Raw genomic sequence first — 9027 nt, forward strand, 5'->3', positions numbered from 1 at the left:
CTTGACTCTTATAACTGCCATCTGGTTTCTGTACAAATTGTAAATAGCCTTTCGCTCCCTGTATTTTACCCCTGCCACCTTTAGAATGTGAAAGAGAGTATTCCAGTCAACATTGTCAAAAGCTTTCTCTAAGTCTACAAATGCTAGAAACGTGGGTTTGCCTTTTCTTAATCTTTCTTCTAAGATGAGTCGTAAGGTTAGTATTGCCTCACGTGTTCCAACATTTCTACGGAATCCAAACTGATCTTCCCCGAGGTCTGCTTCTACCAGTTTTTCCATTCGTCTGTAAAGAATTCGCGTTAGTATTTTGCAGCTGTGACTTATTAAACTGATTGTTCGGTAATTCTCACATCTGTCAACACCTACTTTCTTTGGGATTCGAATTATTATATTCTTCTTGAAGTCTGAGGGTATTTCACCTGTCTCATACATCTTGCTCACCAGATGGTAGAGTTTTGTCATGACTGGCTCTCCCAAGGCCATCAGTAGTTCTAATGGAATGTTGTCTACTCCCGGGGCCTTGTTTCGACTCAGGTCTTTCAGTGCTCTGTCAAACTCTTCACGCAGTATCTTATCTCCCATTTCATCTTCATCTACATCCTCTTCGATTTCCATAATATTGTCCTCAAGTACATCGCCCTTGTATAAACCCTCTATATACTCCTTCCACCTTTCTGCCTTCCCTTCTTTGCTTAGAACTGGGTTGCCATCTGAGCTCTTGATATTCGAACAAGTGGTTCTCTTCTCTCCAAAGGTCTCTTTAATTTTCCTGTAGGCAGTATCTATCTTACCCCTAGTGAGACAAGCCTCTACATCCTTACATTTGTCCTCTAGCCATCCCTGCTTAGCCATTTTGCACTTCCTGTCGATCTCATTTTTGAGACGTTTGTATTCCTTTTTGCCTGCTTCATTTACTGCATTTTTATATTTTCTCCTTTCATCAATTAAATTCAATATTTCTTCTGTTACCCAAGGATTTCTACTAGCCCTCGTCTTTTTACCTACTTGATCCTCTGCTGCCTTCACTACTTCATCCCTCAGAGCTACCCATTCTTCTTCTACTGTATTTCTTTCCCCCATTCCTGTCACGTGTTCCCTTATGCTCTCTCTGAAACTCTGTACAACCTCTGGTTCTTTCAGTTTATCCCGGTCCCATCTCCTTAATTCCCACCTTTTTGCAGTTTCTTCAGTTTTAATCTACAGGTCATAACCAATAGATTGTGGTCAGAGTCCACATCTGCCCCTGGAAATGTCTTACAATTTAAAACCTGGTTCCTAACTCTCTGTCTTACCATTATATAATCTATCTGATACCTTTTAGTATCTCCAGGGTTCTTCCATGTATACAACCTTCTATCATGATTCTTAAACCAAGTGTTAGCTATGATTAAGTTGTGCTCTGTGCAAAATTCTACCAGGCGGCTTCCTCTTTCATTTCTTAGCCCCAATCCATATTCACCTACTATGTTTCCTTCTCTCCCTTTTCCTACTGACGAATTCCAGTCACCTATGACTATTAAATTTTCGTCACCCTTCACTACCTGAATAATTTCTTTTATCTCGTCATACATTTCATCTATTTCTTCATCATCTGCAGTTGGCATATAAGCTTGTACTACTGTAGTAGGCATGGGCTTTGTGTCTATCGTGGCCACAATAATGCGTTCACTATGCTGTTTGTAGTAGCTAACCCGCACTCCTATTTTTTAATTCATTATTAAACCTACTCCTGCATTACCCCTATTTGATTTTGTATTTATAACCCTGTAATCACCTGACCAAAAGTCTTGTTCCTCCTGCCACCGAACTTCACTAACTCCCACTATATCTAACTTTAACCTATCCATTTCCCTTTTTAAATTTTCTAACCTACCTGCCCGATTAAGGGATCTGACATTCCACGCTCCAATCCGTAGAATGCCAGTTTTCTTTCTCCTGATAACGACAACCTCCTGAGTAGTCCCTGCCCGGAGATCCGAATGGGGGACTATTTTACCTCCGGAATATTTTACCCAAGAGGACGCCATCATCATTTAATCTTACAGTAAAGCTGCATGTCCTCGGGAAAAATTACGGCTGTAGTTTCCCCTTGCTTTCAGCCGTTCTCAGTACCAGCACAGCAAGGCCGTTTTGGTTAATGTTGCAAGGCCAGATCAGTCAATCATCCAGACTGTTGCCCCTGCAACTACTGAAAAGGCTGCTGCCCCTCTTCAGGAACCACATGGTTGTCTGGCCTCTCAACAGATACCCCTCCGTTGTGGTTGCACCTACGGTGCGGCCATCTGTATCGCTGAGGCACGCAAGCCTCCCCACCAATGGCAAGGTCCATGGGTCATGGGATGGCAGAGAAATGTAGGACTATGCAAACCAATACTGACCCTACGACTTCTCATAGAAGATTGATTAAGGAAAGGCAATCCTGAATTTATAGCATTTGTAGACTCGGAAAAAGCTTTTGACAATGTTGATTGGAATATTCTCTTTCAAATTCTGAAGGTGGCAGTGTAAAATACAGAGAGCAAAAGGCTATTTACAATTTGTACAGAAACCAGATGGCAGTTATAAGAGTCGAGGGGTGCGAAAGGGAAGCAGTGGTTGAGAAGAGAGTGAGACAGCATTGTAGCCTATCCCCAATGTTATTCAATCTGTATATTGAGGAAGCAGTAAAGGAAACAAAAGGAAAATTTGGAGTAGGAATTAAAGTTCAGGGAGGGAGAAGAAATTAAAACTCCGTTACTTGCTGTTGGTACTGTAATTTTGTGAGAGACAACAAAGAGCAGTCAAAGTGAATGGACAGTGCCTTGAAAGGAGGATATAAGATAAACATTAGCAAAAGCAAAACGAGCATAATGGGATGTAGTCGAATTAAATCAGGTGATTCTGAGGGAATTAGATTAGGAAATGAGACATTTCAAGTAGTAGATGAGTTTTGCTATTTGGGAAGCAAAATAACTGATGATGGTCGAAGTAGGGAGGATATAAAATGTGGACTAGCAGTGGCAAGTAAAGTGTTTTTGAAGAAGAGAAATTTGTCAACATCGAGTATAGATTTAAGTGGCACAAAGTCCTTTCTGATAGTGTTTGTGCAGTGTGTAGCCATTTATCAGAGTGAAACATGGATGATAAACAGTTTAGACAAGAAGAGAACAGAAGCTTTGAAATGTGGTGTTACAGATGAGTGCAAAGTTAGATGGGTAGATCGCTTAACTAATAAGGAGGTATTGAATAAAAGTGGGGAGAAGAGACTTTGTGGCACAACCTGACTAGAAGAAGGAATCAGTTGGTTGGACACATTCTGAGGCATCAAGGATCACCAATTTAGTACTGGAGGGAAGTGTGGGGAGTAAAAATTGTAGAGGGAGACCAAGAGATGATTGCATTACGAAGATTCAGAAGGATGTAGGTTGCAGTAGTAACTCAGAGGTGAAGAGGCTTCCACAGGATAGAGTAGTATGGAGAGCTGCATCAAACCAGTCTTTGGACTGAAGACCACAACAAAAACTGATGGGTGGGGAATTATAAATTTAAATGTTGTGGGTGGACCTGATACTCATTGGGTTGCATATGTTAGAAAAAGAACTCAAAATAGTGTTTATTATTTCGACTCATTAGGTGATATGCAGCCGCCAGAATAATTCCGCCGTTATTTTGCCGGTAACCATACATTTTACAATTTTCAGCGCTACCAAAATTTCAATACGTATCTCTATGGACAACTACGTCTCATGTTCACTCTTACAGCTACAGGGAAGATATAAAAACGGTAATCACTTACGTTTGTTTGTCAGTTGATCTTGAGAAGCGATATTATACACTTTGCCTTTAAATGTCTGATCGCCAGTACTAAGCGCAAATTACATTCCATCAAACAAACAAACCAAAGTATGTTGCAATATTGTGCTGATAGGTTTAGAAACGTACCACACAATTCCAAATATCACTGTATCAAACCGCAACCTACATCTTGGCAGTAGTAAAGCTGTCAAGTACACTAGTGTCAAAAACTAAAGCAACAAACTGCTAGTTCTCCGTCCTGTGTTTAATTCACGATATAATCATACAAATTGTCAGTAGTTGTTGTTAAGATCGTGTTCTGTACGGAAGATGGCATTCCAATCAATGGACAACCACGCCAACAATGACATAAGGGCACCTATCAAGCGGTACACCCATATCCACAGTTGCTGTGTACACAGTCGAAGATGGTGCAGTAGGGCACAGAGAAGATGGGTACAGACTCTCTGCTTTGGAGGGCCGTAGGAAGAATAAAAGCAGGACAGTCGCAAACCGATGTGGTCCAACGGCTTAATGTGAATCATTCTGTTGCTTCTTGGATGAGGCGAGAAGCCAAAACTGTATCCTGGAGATCAAGGCAGAGCAGACCATGTGTGACATCAGAAAGAGAGGACCGTTATTTGGCTGTAAGGACACGACAGTACCGCCTTATTACTGCTCTGCAACTGGCATCTGACCTCGCAGCATCCCCTGGACGTATTGCATCGAAGCAAACAGTGTACAGAAGGCTTCAGCAGAGTGGCCTTTATTGTTGGAGACCTGCTGTCTGCTTACGTCTGCCATGTCTTTGCAGAAGGGAACGTCTAGAGAGGAACAGTCAACATGCCACCCGGACAGTTGAACAGTGGGCCAATGTTCTTTTCCCAGATGAGTCCTGTTTTGGTCTGGAGAGAAATTGTGGACGGATTCACATCTGGAGGACGCGTGGAACACGATTTCGGGCCGAAACATTGTGGAAACAGACTGTCTGGTACCGTGAGGAGATCCTTGGATGCCGTGTGCACTTGTTGCGAGGTGCTGTGGGCCCTGACTTCGTACTGATAGACGATAATGCTTTCGACCTCATAGAGCATAGGTGGTTAATGTTTCTTTGGAAATGGAAGATACTGTACACATGGCGTTTCATGCTCACTCTGCCGATTTGAATCCCATAGAGCATGTCTGGGATGCACTAGGGAGATGGGTTGCACCACGTCAACATCCATCACCCACTCTCCAAGACTTGTGAGCATCTCTGTAGGAAGAATTGGCCTCAACATGAGATTGATGACATCATTCACAGCATGTCCCATCATTGTCAATCCTGTATTGGTTCCAGAGATGGTCACACCCATACTGAGCACATTAACGAGTTGCCAGAATATGCGTGCAAATCCGTTAAGTTGGAAAAAAGATGAAAAACGTTTTCCTCTGCCATTATGTATGTTGCAGTTGATTACGTTCTGTATTCTTCATATTGTTTCTCTTTACTATCACCTGTTTATACTTTTTCGTAGCAAAATAAACGCAAACTTGTAAGATTTCCGTTTGTTACTTTAATTTTGGACACCAGCGTATATCATGACGCATACGAATATTTAAAACAGGAAGTACCAGGTTTCGAGATATGTGCGATCGTCAGCACACTTAAATAAGAAATAAGAACGACTGAGCACATGATAAACTTTACAAAGGAAAATTCAATTGGATCGTTACTATGTTTCTCTAAGGATTAAATTCGGCAAAAAGATTCAAAAAAATGTTATGTCAGCTCATTCAGTAGATATACTACCAGTTAGCACAATTCGAGTCTAGTGCAATGTTGCCACTAATTCACTTCTCAGCAACAAACTGATTCATAGCATCTACGACGGGTTCTTCCCTTAAGCAGATCTGGGATATAAAACTGTGGAGGCACTAAGTAGGGCAGTTTACCTACCAGTGACCGTTCAGACGTTAGACCATTGTGGGTTGAGGACTGTGTACCACAGTGAGCCTCTCGTCAATTTTCGAGGTGAAAAGGTAGTGATACGCTTTCATTTGAAACGGAATAGGCGTATGTTACAAACTGCATACACAGTCAGCAGCTTTTCACTTTACAACAAAAACATAACGTGTTAACGCCGAAGAGCCGCCAATTCCTTAATTTGCTAGGCTTTAAAGTGCGCAAGAACATTGCCATGACTTAACATAACCGCTCCAGTCGAGTGTAATGAACGAATCAAGGACACTTCTCGCACAAACCATTTGTATCAGCAACTTTCGAGGGCAATGGTGAGATCCACATTGTGATCCAACACAATGATACTTTGACCATTTCAAGCAGGAGTTTCTTGTAGTTGGAAGATGAATCCGCGGAAAAGTATGGGACTCCCATGACAGCATCTTCTCTTACACGTAACACATTCACATTCCTGGTTCAAGTGATGTGAAGAAATTGACCACAGTAGGAATATAGATTCCAAACCAACCTTAAAAACATTCGTTTCATGTCAAAATAGAATTTGAATGATTTAGAAAATGCAAGATGGTTCATGGATAAACCACCATCAGAGAATGGGTACAAGAGATTTAGTGCATGCATATCTCTCAAAATGCTTATGGGGTAGTTTGAGGTTGTAAAAAGGATTCTAGTTAGTGTAAAGCAGGATCTTATATTAATAAGAAGTGGAACAGATGGTAACGCATGTATCCAAGGCGCCAATGGAGAAGAGACCAAGATTGTGCTCGAGAAATTAATTTGGGAGGTGCTTCATGTCTCTGTAACCTATGAAGAACGCTTGAAACTTTTAAAAATACTTGGATATTGAATTTTTATGCAAGTATCTCTTTTACTTCTGTGTGTGTGTGTGTGTGTGTGTGTGTGTGTGTGTGTGTGTGTGTGTGTGTATAATCTTTCTAATACTTGTAGACTGTTGTATTGTTCTTTCCCAGAAATGCTAGTGCACTTGAGGTGTGCTCCCAAGTTCACTGCTGCCTGTAACACTCCCCATAATACTACTCGTATTTCCACTTCTGAGTAAGAACAACAATGAGCTATTGAGGGAACTGGAGGAAACACTCGATGGGTGGATATGCAGCCCTGAAGCAGTTGGGATAGGTAGAATTCCTAAATAAGTATTTACATGTGTGTGTGTGTGTGTGTGTGTGTGTGTGTGTGTGTGCATGAGCGGGTGGGAAGGTGTGTGTGTGTGTGTGTGTGTGTGTGTGTGTGTGTGTGTTTGTGTGTGTGTAAATTTTTTGGATACTTATAGTATACGATCACCAAATCTATTCATGTATATGCGCCGACAGAACGCAAGTCAGATGACGTTTTTGCTACACACACTGTCGTGGGGTCTATGTATCTTTCTAAAGCTGCTGGTCGGCGATTGAATCATGCGGATTTGTTGTTAATCTCTGAGTGTGATAGACAAAATTACTGCTCTATCAGAAGCGTGTACCGCCTTCTCTCCTCCCAAATGACGAAAAACATTCATAAGAGGCATTTTTGCCCTAGGTGCTTGAACTCATTTAAAATGAATGAGAACTTAACAAAGTATCAGGTAAACCGCTCAATCAAGGGCCTGGATTGTCTTGTAATGCCTACAGAGGAGAATAAAGTCTCAAAGTTTGAGAATTTTCTCTAGAAGGAGTGAGTACCCTTCGCTATATAAGCTACCTTTGAATGTGTCAGGCTCTGAGAGTGATCCTACTGCCTTTCACACCACTCTCACAGAACATAGAACAACACATACCTTTTGCAACTACCTGTCAATTATTATGCTCATACGATTCAAGTCTTAATAACTGTGATTTGTACCTTGGGGATGAACCTGCAGATTGGTTGCTCTCTGAGCGTGGAAACCTAGCAACGAAAGCTGATGGTATTTATGACAATATCATTCCTATGATCGAAATGCAGGAGGATAAATTTCTGTATAAGAATGCAGTTGACTGCTATATTTGTTGGCAGCCGTTAGATAAAGAAGTGGAAATACCACGAATGGATCATAGCAATCTAATTGACAAATTCCGCAGTGCTGCACACAACGCATGCAACTTGAATCGCAAACTTCCAGGACACATACCCGTTTTCATCCACAATTTACTGATTGCAGAATGAGCAGACATACTACCTGAAACCAATCGGATATGAGTACATTTCGTTTTCGAAAAGAATTACCAAGAAAGTTACTATGAGGTTCCTTAACTCACTGAAATTCAAGCAGGCACCAATACAGAAATTTGCTGAAGCGATGCGTTATGAGCACTTACATCTCACTCGAACTGCATTTCTCGATTATGCATAGCTTCAACTCATAATGAAGAAGCCGGTTTTCCCATACGAATAACTGGATTCCTGGCAGCAGCTCAACAAAACCACACTGCCTGACATTACTGTATTCTCCAGCAAAGTTTCACGAATTGCTGCATCGGTTGCAGAAGAAAGAGGAAGAGATTAGAGTTTAATACATTGTCTACGATGAGGTCATTAGAGATGGAGCACAAGCTCAGAATAGGGAAGAATGGAGAAGGAAAGTGGCTGTGTCATTTTGAAGGAATCGTTCTGGCATTTGCCTTACGCAATTTAGGGAAATCTCGGAAAACCTAAATCAGGGTGGTTGAACGCAGGTTTGAAGAACCATCGTTCTCCTGAATACGACTCCAGCGTGTTAACCATAGTGCTACCCCCCCCCCCCCCCCACAAATCCGTCCCTGTCGCATCATATGCAGTTTACAGGCATGTGCTAAGTGTATCACACGAGTTAGATATACTTAATTTAATGGAATATGCTAGACTTTATATGGATACAGATGTCCACTTACTTGCAGATATTTTCCAATGATTCTGAAGTGAATATACGGGCACATAGGAACTGAATCCTGCCTACTGCCAAACTGCACCAAGGCTCTCATGGACACTTTGTTGAAAAGGGCACTTGTCAACTTTGAACTCTTGACTGATGCTGACATACTGTTGTTTTCCATATGAGGGATTCATGGTGTTGTGTACTTCATCAGTGTGCTCATATACACGCCAATCCAAACACCCCATGAATGTGTGAACAGTTTAATGGTTCTGGCGATTTAATCCACATCATGTACTTGGGTGTAAACAACTTAAATGGGCAAGCCATGCAATAACTTTTACCAGTTTAAATGGCTGTATGACAAGGAATGCATCAGACTGCGTAAGAAAAATTGAACGTGCGTGGACCGATTGCGAAACTGTAGGTTCTAGAAGTAGATTTGAAGCTCCCTATAAGTCTG

Source organism: Schistocerca nitens, chromosome 4 (genome assembly GCF_023898315.1).
Source record: "Schistocerca nitens isolate TAMUIC-IGC-003100 chromosome 4, iqSchNite1.1, whole genome shotgun sequence".
In the NCBI taxonomy this organism is placed as follows: Eukaryota; Metazoa; Arthropoda; class Insecta; order Orthoptera; family Acrididae; genus Schistocerca; species Schistocerca nitens.